Here is a 12,688-nt window from a genome sequence, read left to right as displayed (position 1 = left end):
CATCCCCCCGATGCCCTGAGCTTTGATTTTACCCACCAATCTCCTATGTGGGACCTTATCAGATGCCTTCTGAAAATCGAGGTACACTACATCCACTGGATCTCACTCGTCTAACTTCCTGGTTACATCCTCGAAAAACTCCAACAGATTAGTCAAGCTTGATTTACCCTTGGTAAATCCATGCTGGCTCGGCCCAATCCTATCACTGCTATCTAGATATGCCACTATTTCATCCTTAATAATGGACTCTAGCATCTTCCCCAGCACCGATGTCAGGCTGACAGGTCGATAGTTCTGTTTTCTCCCTCCCTCCTTTCTTAAAAAGTGGGATAACATTAGCCATTCTCCAATCCTCAGGAATTGATCCTGAATGTAAGGAACATTGGAAAATGATTACCAATGCATCCGCAATTTCCAGGGCCACCTCCTTTAGTACCCTAGGATGCAGACCATCTGGACCTGGGGATTTGTCAGCCTTCAGTCCCATCAGCCGTCTCATCACCGTTTCCTTCCTAATGTCAATCTGTTTCATTTTCTCTGTTAGCCTATGTCCTTGGCCCATCCATACATCTGGGAGATTGCTTGAGTCTTCCTTAGTGAAAACAGATCTAAAGTACTCATTAAATTCTTCTGCCATTTCTCTGTTTCCCATAACAATTTCACCCAATTTATTCTTCAAGGGCCCAACATTGTTCTTAGCTATCTTCTTTCTCTTCACATACCTAAAAAAGCTTTTGCTATCTTCCTTTATATTCCTGGCTAGCTTGCGTTCGTACCTCATTTTTTCTCCCCGTATTGTCTTTTTAGTTAAGTTCTGTTGTTCCTTAAAAACTTCCCAATCATCTGTCCTCCCACTCACCTTAGCTCTGTCATACTTCCTTTTTTTTAATGCTATGCAATCTCTGACTTCCTTTGTCAACCACTGTGGCCCCTTTCCCCCCTTTGAATCCTTCCTTCTCTGGGGGATGAACTGATTTTGCACCTTGTGCATTATTCCCAAGAATACCTGCCATTGCTATTCCACTGTATTTTCTGCTAGGATGTCCATCCAGTCAACTTTGGCCAGCTCCTCCCTCATGGCTCCATAGTTTCCCCTATTCAACTGCAACACTGACACCACCGACCTGCCCTTATCCTTCTCTAATTGCAGATAAAAACTTATCATATTATGATCGCTACCTCCTAATGGCTCCTTTACTGCAAGATCGCTTATCAAATCCTGTTCATTACATAATACTAAGTCCAGAATAGTCTTGTCCCTGGTCGGCTCTCGTATAAGTTGTTCCAAGAATGCATCCCGTAGGCACTCTACAAACTCCCTATTCTGTGGTCCAGCACCAACCTGATTCTCCCAGTTCACCTGCATATTGAAATCCCCATAACTACTGCGACACCACCTTTGCCACATGCCAATGTTAACTCCCTATTCAACTTGCACCCAATATCCATGCTACTGTGTGGTGGCCTGTAGACAACACCCATTTGGGTCCTTTTGCCCTTACGGTTCCTCAGTTCTATCCGCACAGACTCTACCTCTCTCATTCCTCAGCAGCAGGCCCCCTCTGCCCATATTTCTATCCCTACGATAGCACGTATACACTTGTACATTCATTTCCAAGGTCTGACCTCCCTGCAGCCATGTCCCCGTTATCCCAACAACATCATAGTTACCCATTCGCACCTGGGCTTTAAGCTCATCCGCCTTATTTCTGACACCAGGCATTCAGATATAGAATTTTTAACCCATTTCTCCTCTCTCTGTCTGAATCGCTGCCTATTCTGCTTAACCCAGCTCCCCGAACTCCCATCGGGCTAGACGCCCCTAGAATTTTGTTGTCCTTCATAAATTTACTTATTCTTTCAACACATTTAACTCCATGTTCTGTCAGACCATCCCTCTGTACATGTGTCCTTCTTATCAGTTCTTCCGCCTCACCTTTCTCTACTACACACTTAATATTCCGGAACCGTGTAGTCCCCACCTGTCCTTTTATTCTTCCTTTCTATCCTTTCTCACATTCTGGATCCCCGCCCTTGCAAATTTAGTTCAAACACCACCCCCGCCCCCAAGAAGCACTAGCAAACTTTCCTGCAAGTATGTTAGTACCGCTCCAGTTCAGGTGTAAAACTTCCCTTCGGAACAGATCCCACCTTCCCTGGAACAAAGCCCAATTATCTACAAACCTGTCGCTACCTTAGAAATTACTAGGCTTACCCTTAGCCCTCTATTTTTCTAAGTTCCATGCACCTATCCAAAAGTCTCTTAAAGGACCCTATCGTATCCGCCTCCACCACCGTTGCCCGAAGCCCATTCCATGCACTCACCACTCCCTGCGTAAAAAAAAACTTACCTCTGACATATCTTCTGTACCTACTTCCCAGCACCTTAGACCTGTGTCCTCTTGTGGCAACCATTTCAACCTGGAAAATGTGCAACCTGAAAAATAGCATCTGATTACGATCAATGCCTCTCATCATCATAGTCACCTCTATCAGGTCACCTCTCATCCTCTGTCGCTCCAAGGAGAGAAGGCCGAATTCACTCAACCTGTTTTCAGATATTCTAACGTACCAAGGAATATGAATATAAAATACTAATTGATGAATTTAACTGCTTATAAATGTATTTATTTGTTTTTTGTGCTTAATTAATTAATAAATATATACAGTATCTAAATCAAACATATGTGGAAATCAACAAACAATCGATGCTTTGGGCTGAGGCCATTCTTCAGCGTGAACAATCAATGTTCGTATTTTGTGTGCTTTGTAAACACTCGGTCGATGCTGACTGATGTGCAAAGTTCCGACAGCATTGTGTGTCTGTTGCTCGAAATTTCTCGCCTTTTCAAAAAGTTTTGTGTTAACATTTAATTATTTTTTATTCCAGAAAGTTTGAAGGTGAGACTGGAAAGAGGAGGCAGTCCATGCACCGGAAGACTGGAAGTGAACTATGAGGGATACTGGGGGCCTGTCATGGCTTCCCGCTGGGACCTGCTGGATGCAACTGTGGTGTGCAGAGAGTTGAGCTGCGGCGCCGCGATGAAAGCCCCACACGAATATCACTTTGGAAAGGTTTTTGTCTTCGCTGTAACCGATAATGTTAACTGCGACGGGACAGAGCCTGCTCTGCGGGAATGTGAGTCAAAAGAATGGAATTACTACAGACATTCTCAGCCTGACTATGCCGGCGTTATCTGCGCAGGTAAATCGAGCCCCTTTTCTCTGGGTACACTCTGTCTTTATTGATCCGGGCTGTCCGGGAATCAAAATAGCATAAACTTACCGCTCGCTGCGAGAGATCGGGTACTAAATCTAGCTGTTTAGAGATTATTACTGTCATGTTGAGATAGCATTCTGATTTCAAACACCTACATAAAAACGTAAATACGTGAAGACCGGCACAACCACCAGAACGGTTGAACGGATCAAGCGACATCTGTGGGTAAGAAATGCAGAATGATATCGTCAAGCCAAATATAGACCAAACTCGATACTTTGGCAATTTCTCTTGCACCACAGCTGTTGTTATTCCCCCTGGGTTCCGTCTTATTTCGAAGCTGTCAGTAAACTTCAGCTAATTGCGAAGTATGAATAAAATGATCTATGCCGTATCGGCAAGATAGGATAGTGGACAGACAGGTGGCGTTGCCCTGTGTACATAAAATAATATTAAATAATTAGAAAGGGATGATATAGGATCGGAAGGTGTAGCCTCTCTAGCGTGAGTTCAGAAATGGCAAGGGTAAAAGGAGCATACTGGCAGTTTTATAAAGACTTCTAAACAACATCCAGAATGTGAACTACAAATTGCAGCAGCAGATTGAAAAGGCCGTGTCAGAAGAGTAACGCCATGATATTGTTTGGGGACTTTAACATGAAAGTGGATTGGGAAAACCAGGTCAGTACTGGACCTCCAGAGAGGGAATTTTTGGAATGTCTGAAGGATAGCTTTTTCGAACAGCTTGTTAATGATCGCACTGTGGAATCGGCTGTGCTGAATTGGGTGTTGCACAATGATCTGGCGGTGATAAGAGAGCTTATGGTTCAGGAACCCTTAGGGAAAAGTGACCAGAATATGATGGAGTTCACTTTGCAATTTGATAAGGAGAACTAAATCCCAATGTGTTGGTATTTGAGTGGAGTAAATGAATTTCCGATGCATGAGAAGGGAACAGAACAAGGTGACTGAAAATGGACACCAGCAGGAAGGACAGCAGAACAGCAATGGCTGGAGTTTATGTAAAAACTGAGAGAAGGACAAGACAGATATATGACAAAAAAGAAGACATTTCCGTGGCTGACAATTGAAATGGGAGCCGATGTAAAAACAAAGGACAGGGCGAACAAAGAGGTCACAACTACAGCAAAGATCAAGATTGCAGAAGGAAACAAAAAAGGTCATTAGAAACAGAAAGATGAAGTATGGAAGGACGCTGGCGACTAATATCAAAAAATATACTAAAACATTATTAAGTATTGAAAAGTATAGAGTTGAGGGTAGATATTGAACCAATAGAAAATGACGCTGCAGATATTGTACTGAGAGACACAGAAATAGCAGAGGAACTAAATGCGTATTTTGCATTGACTTCATATTTGCATTATATCGGACATTCAAGAGTGTCGTGGAGTGTCATGGAGTGTCATGTGCAGTGAAAATTTCAACTGAGAAGCTGCTCAGGAAGCTTAATATTCTGGACCTGATATAATGCACCCTCGGGTTCTGAAGGAATTAGTTGGAGAGATTGTGGAGCCTTTAACAATAATCTTTCAAGAATCGAAAGATTCGGGCATTGTACCGCATGACTGGAAAATTGGAAATGTTACGTTACAATTTAAGAAGGGTGGGTGGCAACAGAGAGAAAAGCAGAGACCAGGTAGCTGATATCAGTAGTTGGGAAGTTGCTGGAATCGGTTGTTAGGGATGAGATTACGGAATACCTGGAGGCACATGACAAGATAGACCAACGCCAGCATGGTTTCCTGAAAGAAAAACATACTGCATGACTAAACTATTGCAATATTTTGAGGAACTTAGAAGCAGCGTAGACAAAGGAGATGTAGTAGAAATGGTGTACTTGGAATTTCAGAAGGTCTTTGACAAGGTGCCGCACATGAGTGTGCTTAGCAATATAAGAACCATAGAATTACAGGGGAGTTACTAGAATGGATGGAGCATTGGCTGTTCGGCAGAAAACAGATCTTATTCTGGGCTGCTACGATTAGCAATGGAGTGCCACAGTCGTCGGTGGTGGGACCGCTGCATTTTACGATGTATGTCAATGATTAGGACTCTGGAATTACTGGGCTTGTGGCTAAATTTGCCGATGATGCAAAGATAGCTGGAACAGCGCGTAGGTAGTGCTTCGAGACTGAGTTCGTTTAGGGCATATATGTCAAACTCAAGGCCCGCGGGCCAAATCCGGCCCCGCGGTGGAATTATCTTTGGCCCGCGAAGGTAATATCTAATTACTATTAAAGCTGGCCCCAGTAATCGAAGCGCCTATGGCGTATGATATGGCTAATGTTGAGTTTATTCAGGTACCAGGTTTTCAGGGTTTTTAGTGTTTATTCGGCAGTCTTGCTCGGCAGTCTTCTTCATAAGAAACTGAATTTGTAAAGTGAAACACTTTGTAGTTATAGCAGAGACTGAGACACATGAGAGCAGGCTGAAAAAACGGAGGCAACGAAAGCTGCGTTCGCACGCGTCCGACTGTTCCGGCCCGCATGAAGCTGCATTTTGCTCAATCCGGCCCGTGACCTAAAATGAGTTTGACACCCCTGGTTCAGGGGAATGTGCAAATACGTGACAAATGAAATACAATGTTGGATAGTGCATGGGGAAGAAATAAATGAGCAGACAATTATTTAGACGGGGAGAGTATTCAAAATGCCTAGATGTAAAGGGACTGGGGAGGTCTTGGGTTGGATACCATAACGGTAATCTTCAGGCTCAGATGGTGTTGAAGACGGCAAATGCAATGTTGCTATTCGTTTCTAGAGGTAAAGAGTATAAGAGCGGTGATGTGATGTTGAGGGGTCTATAAGGCAGTTGCAGACTACACCGTGCATTGTGCGCAGTTTTGGCCTCCTTATTTTAGAAACGATATAGTGACATCGGGAGAGCATTCAGAGAAGATTCGCGAGAATGATTCCAGGAAAGTAAGGGTAGCTCTTGGGCTGTGCTCCCTGGAGTTCCAGAGGATAAGGGAGGTTCTTATAGAAACATTCGGAATGATAAAGTCCTGAAAAGATTAGATAAGTCATGGACGGGAAGTATTTGACAAGAGGGCACGACTTCAGGATTGAAGGGCAACCTTCTCGAACAGAAATACAGATGCAGTACTTTTGTCAGAGTGTGGTAAATCTGTGGAATTTGTTGCCCCGAGCGGTTGTGGAAACCAAGTCATTGAGTGCATTTAAAGCAGAGGTAGATAGATTCTTGATTAGTCACGACATCAAAGGTTTTGGGGGAACACAGGGAGTGGGGATGAATAGAAAAATTAGATCAGACACGACTGAATGGCGGAGCATACTGGATGGACGGAATGGCCTATTTCTGCTCCTATATCTTGTAGTCTTATGATCACACTCATCGCACTGTGAATGCCAAGTCCCTCCGGATTAAATTCCACATTCATTCTGTGAGAAAATATGAACATGATTTCAGACCATCGCTATTGCTTGGTATCATTACAAAGAACCGTTTGCCTTTCTAGTTATAACGAAGTATCTTCGACCTCATAATGTACGTGTACTCCCCTTTGCGTGATCATGCTGTCTGTGTGCTTCTGTGTTCTTTTCTATTCGGTTCAGATTTGTGTTAACTGCAGTGTTGCATCTTAAGTTTCAAATGAAGCAAGTTTTGCCGTTGTGTAACTGCTTTTGTCTCGCAGAAAAGTAATTGAAACTTTGAACAACACCGTTCCATTTCGGGACAACACTGTAGACTGCCTGTAGAGGAAACAGAGAGCATGTACAGAGTACAGTTCTGGTCACCGATTTATAGGAAAGATGTCAACAAATATAAATAGTACAGAGGAGATTTACTAGAATGTTACCCTGGGTTTCAGCACCTAAGTTACATAGAAAGGTTGAACAAGTTATGTCTATATTCTTTGGAGCGTAGAAGGTAGAGGGGGGAATTGATAGAGGTATTTAAAATTATGAGGGGGATAGAGTTTGACGTGAATAGGCATTTTTGTTCAAACAAGGGGACATGAGATGGGATTTAGGGGGCAAAAATTTAGGGGTAACACGAGGGGGAATTTATTTACTCAGAGAATGGTAGCTGTGTGGAATGAGCTTCCAGTAGAAGTGGTAGAGGCAGGTTCGATATTGTCATTAAAAAAATGGATAGTTATATGGATAGGAAAGGAATGGAGGGTTACGGTCTGAGTGCAGGTCGGTGGGATTAGGGGAGAGTTTTACGTACCCCGTAACTGGGTGTCTAACCAGCAGAGAAAGAAGACTCCGTTGGAGTCTGGTGGAACCAAACTAAAGGTGTTTATTAATGAAAATAAGCAAAACATATCAATAATGCAAATATACATATGAAACAAGTTAGCAGTAATAAACCTAAAAGTGTAGGAATATTAATAACAATAATAAATAAGCTCTATCGATGTCTAGGGGTAAATAAATTGTGAGAGATGAGAGAGAGAGGAGAGAGAGAGAGAGAGAGAGAGAGAGAGAGAGAGAGAGATGAGAGAGAGAGAGAGAGAGAGAGAGAGAGAGAGAGAGAGAGAGAGAGAGAGTGAGAGAGAGAGAGAGAGAGAGAGAGAGAGAGAGGAGAGATGAGAGAGAGGAGAGAGAGAGTAGATGTAACAGCTACAGCAGCCAAACCTTCCTTTGCTTTCTTAATCCGGTCGTGTTGTGGTCATTCAGCTATGACCCCTCTGGTCTTCAGCCAGACCGTTCTTCTGTGGTGGACTCGTCACTCTGGCATGAGTGGACACACACACGGTCCCCACCGGCCCTGCTTTAACACTGTAAGCTTTACTGACCGATCTCCTGGTTCGGTCTCCGAAGCCGCCACCTTTCTTGTGGGTTCCAACACTCAATCAGTGTCCACTGGCGCGTCGAGAGGGTATCTCTCCAGATCTGTCTTTTATCCCTACTAAAGGGGACTCAGCTATCCATCACTCCTGAATGACTGTGTCCATCAAATAAGGCCACTCCTTCAGTCCACTAAGGAATGTTTATGAGCAAACTATTGTCCTTGCAGCGAAACAGTAAATATTCAAAAATGAGACACAATACGGTTAATCAGCGATTTCCCCTCTCTCTTATCTGTCGCACATGTTCTTGCCTGTTTTTCGTCTGTTTCTCATGGTCAGCACAGCAACAGCAATAGTTCGTGTTTCTCAGTAGGGGGGATGATTAACTCTTCACCCCATTGTCCATCAGGTCTGTTCATCGCTCATAACAGAGTAAACGTTCGGCACGGACTAGAAGGACCGAGATGGCTGGTAATTGATATAAGGTTATATGTACTACCATTTGCATTAATGATGCCGTCTGTGTACTTCTGTGTTCTTTTGTATTTGGTTCAGATTTGAGTTAACTGCAGCGTTGCATTTCAGGTTTCAAATGCAAACAAGTTTTGCCGTTGTGTAAAACTCCCATTTTCTCGCTGAACCAGTAATTTAACCTATTGTGTATGAAAACGTCAAAAAATAGGGTTCATGCTATCGGGACAGCAGGAAACTTGAATAAAATTAAACCGCTGGATGAACTGAACTAAGCACCAGTCCTGTGCAGAGAAAAAATATGAACAGCACCGTTCCATTTCGGGACAATGCTGCAGATTTGCCTGGACAGGAAACAGAGAGCAAGGGATTCAGAGGGAGTTCTCTACCTTCATAAAACTGGAGATACGGCTGAAAGGGGTTTCTATGAACGTGGAAAAGAAACTGGCACCGTAGTACATGCTGCCGTTTCCAGAGAGATACTGCTTCGACCATCGATTTCCAGAATCAGAATCGGAATTAATATTACCAGCATTCGTCGTGAAATATGTCAACATTGTATCAGCAGTAGAATGCAATACATGAAAATATATAAAACATGTGAATTGCATTCAGTGTATAATATCAGAGCAACATATGCCATTCGGCACATCAAGCTCACTCCGCCACTTTTCATGCTGATCCAGTTGTTCCATATATGTCTTTGTCAACATATATACATATTCATACACACACACACACGTGCACACAAGCACACACACACATATATATAACATGACGTGTGTGTGTATATATAACGGTGTGTGTGTGTATGTATGAAATAGTTAATTAAATAAAGAGTGCAAAAACATAAAAAAAGAATAGTGAGGTCGTGATCATGGGTTGAGTGGCCATTCAGAAATCAGGATAGCAGATGGAAAGAAGCTGCTCTTGAAATCGCTGAGTGACTGCCTTCAGGCTTCTGTACCCGCTTCTTGATGTTACCAATGAGAACTGGCATGTCCTTGGTGGAGGGAGTCTCTTTAATGATTGACACCGCCTCTTTGAGACACCGCTCCTGACGATGTCTTGGATATTACAGAGGTCATTTCTCATGATGGGACTGACAAAATTTACAGCGTTTTGCAGCTTACCAGATCCTATGCAGATGTTTCGCTGTAGCGGACGGTGAGAAGAACTTAATGGTTTGAAAGTTATTCAAATCAATTCTTCATGACTGCGGTCAAGCAATTATCTCTCCATCAATCCCGTGAAGCAAACTCGGTTACACAGTAGCAATTTGTACAACTGAGTCTGCTATGGTTTACATATCAGGTTCAGTTGTGATTTCTCACCCTTTGACAAGGAATCTGTTCTCATAAAATCCGGACAGCCTACCTAATATATATTAATATACCGCCTTGCGATTAAAAAAAAAATGGTGATTCTTCGGTTTTACTAAACTCTATTTAGGTAATTTTAACAGTGCTTAATTATTCAGGAACTTTTTCTAAAAGTGGTATTTGCTTTGGCTGCTGGGCTTTCCATCGTCTGGAAACATTTCTGCCTTCTCTTAACGTCGTCAACCCGACAGGAACTCCGCAGGATGATATTTCTATTCACGAGGGGAAAAAAAAGATTGTTGGAAAGGCAGGGGCAGATTCTGCATATTCTGCATAACGTTGTGATGGGGTAACCCCGTGTTTCTAATATACCTGATTAATTATTCAAGTAATTGGGAATATTCTTCATGGCATTAAAGAAATTTTGCACAGAGATTTGCTTAACAGGCTTTCGCAAGGTGAGGCACACGGATTGCAATGCAAGCTGAATCATTTTGATATAGTGCTGCGCTGCAGGAGACAGAATCCAATGATAGAACAATGTTTGACTTAATTGTTAATCTGTGACCAAATCTGCATCCAAAGTGTGGTGCTTGAACTTCTGTTGAGTACGATGTGTATCAATATCTAGGAAAATTATTGTTTATCATAAGATTATCAACTGTATAGAGGAAACAAAATTAATAGATATCTAATGTTAGCATAATGCAACGGATATGGATTAAAAAAGAGAATATTGTCACTAATCAGAGCTTTATACAGCTGTGGGATATTCCACACTTGTGATACAGAAATTTTGCTGGAGAATTGAGTAACTTAGTGAAGGAGACAGATTCGATAACCTGGGGAAAACATTATATTCAGTAAAGTTAGGTAAAAAAATAAAATAATGAGTTTCTTTGTTGATCATCTGTACATTGAATCACAGAAACATTCAGTGGAAACGCGTCTCATCAGTTGAAGACGAACATCGACCATGATTCAACACAGCATGTTCACCACTCTCCAACGCTGAATAACTTGAACATATTTTGAATGTGAGTAAGCCGGAACATCCAGAAGAAGCCTGCGCGGTCTTTGGCAGTACGGAGAATCACCTTGACCCAAGTTGAAACGTGACTTTATTAACACTGTATATTATAAAAGGTCAAGCTTAGGAACTCTTGCTTGGGTGGATGCTGCGCGATGTGTTTCCTGTTACAAATCAGTACCCCGAATTAGCGTCCCCCACCTACGGACGCCCGCTCGGAGTCCACTCCGTCTGGCGGCCCACCGAATCTCCCCAATCGCGTCTTCAATGTTCATCCCTTTCTCGCCCTCTAGCAAAAGCCCCGCGAAAACAACTGCTTCCAGAATCACAAGACACAGCAATAATCAGTTATTGGCTAGCCACTGAATTCCAAATTCCCGTTATCTCTAGTCATAACACAAACATTGCTGCTACAGAGAAGCCGTTACCTTAACAGTAGAACGTTACACAGAAGCCATTACATCAGCCTTCGTTGTGAAGCGGTACAGCGTGATACATGTTCAGTATTGGAAGTGGATCATGAAACTGAGGTTTACGAAAAGCTAAACAAGAGAATCTACGAGGCAAGGCGGTAAATGTGTTCCTCCATGAAATTTATGGAAGTTTGGTCCATAAAGTTAACTCACGTGGTATCGCTGTTGGCGTTAGCTATTTCAATACCAAGCTTTATTGTTGATAGGACACAGAGTCACACTGAGGTATTGTTTTTATCTTTCAGTTTTGCGACTGAGGAAAATAATTTTCCTTGCCTCTGTCGTACCGCTTAACAAATTGCGTTACAATCCAAATATAATGATTAATAGCTCTGTTGATTATATCAAATTACTGATATATTGTTTTATTAAGAATATTGCCTGAAGTTACAGCTGAATTAAATCAAATGGTAATGTGTGCAAATGCTGCATTGTGTTATATTTTATGAAATTAGAAGAGATCCGAAAATATAGAATTATTGAGGTCTTTTGCTGAACATGAGAGCCCAGGGTGAGTACTTTGCTTACCGGCAATGACATGCCAATTAGAAATTGGTATAATATATTTGCATCATTGGCCGATGATTCGAGAGTGATTCTGTTGAGGTAAGGTGGTACGCTATGTTCATGCCAATGCACTTTAAAAATATTATGCAATTATAATCGACGTGATATGTGAATGCTACTATTAATCTTGACAGGATGTAGAAAAAGCATCAGAATGATATTGCACGGACAGCTTGAGATCTTTTAACAATGGATAAAACTATTTTTCACTAAAGCAGAGTGAGATATTACCTTATAATATATACACATACACATGCAGCGCCTTTCAGCTGCCGACTCACTGGCCGGAGTGCTCGGGAAAAGCGACGCAACAAACTTATAAAATCGTAAGGTCAGCGAGTTGTTTGTTATGTCCACCTCTCACTGTGAAATGGGGACACCTCTTGTTCCCCAATTAAGGAGAGAGCGAGCCGGTGATATGACACATTATCGGGTGCACGTCGTTTTTGGGAAACTGCAAGTCTGGATCTTTATTGATAGTTTGCTGCACGCTTGAGTGGTCGATAAAGGTTGCTGATGTTTTTTGTTGGTGGGTGGGGTTATCGCTGCGTTGCAGCTGCTTGTGCGGGGTAAGAGGGAGCTGGATGTGTTTCGGGGTTCCAGCGTTTTTAACTGTTATTCAGACTTTAAGACACTCCTCTGTTTTCGTCGATGTTTATGAAGAACAATAATTTCAAGATGTATATTGTCGATATTTCTGTGGCATTAAATGTAACTATTAAGACACCGGGAATCTACAGTAGCCAACAAAATCGCTGCTGGAACACAGCACATGGTTTCAGCATCCATGCAAATGAGTAAACGATTCGGCGAACACTTCTT

The sequence above is a fragment of the Hemitrygon akajei genome, unplaced genomic scaffold (genome assembly GCF_048418815.1).
Source record: "Hemitrygon akajei unplaced genomic scaffold, sHemAka1.3 Scf000117, whole genome shotgun sequence".
NCBI lineage: Eukaryota > Metazoa > Chordata > Chondrichthyes > Myliobatiformes > Dasyatidae > Hemitrygon > Hemitrygon akajei.
Note: the sequence above shows the minus strand (reverse complement) of the source record.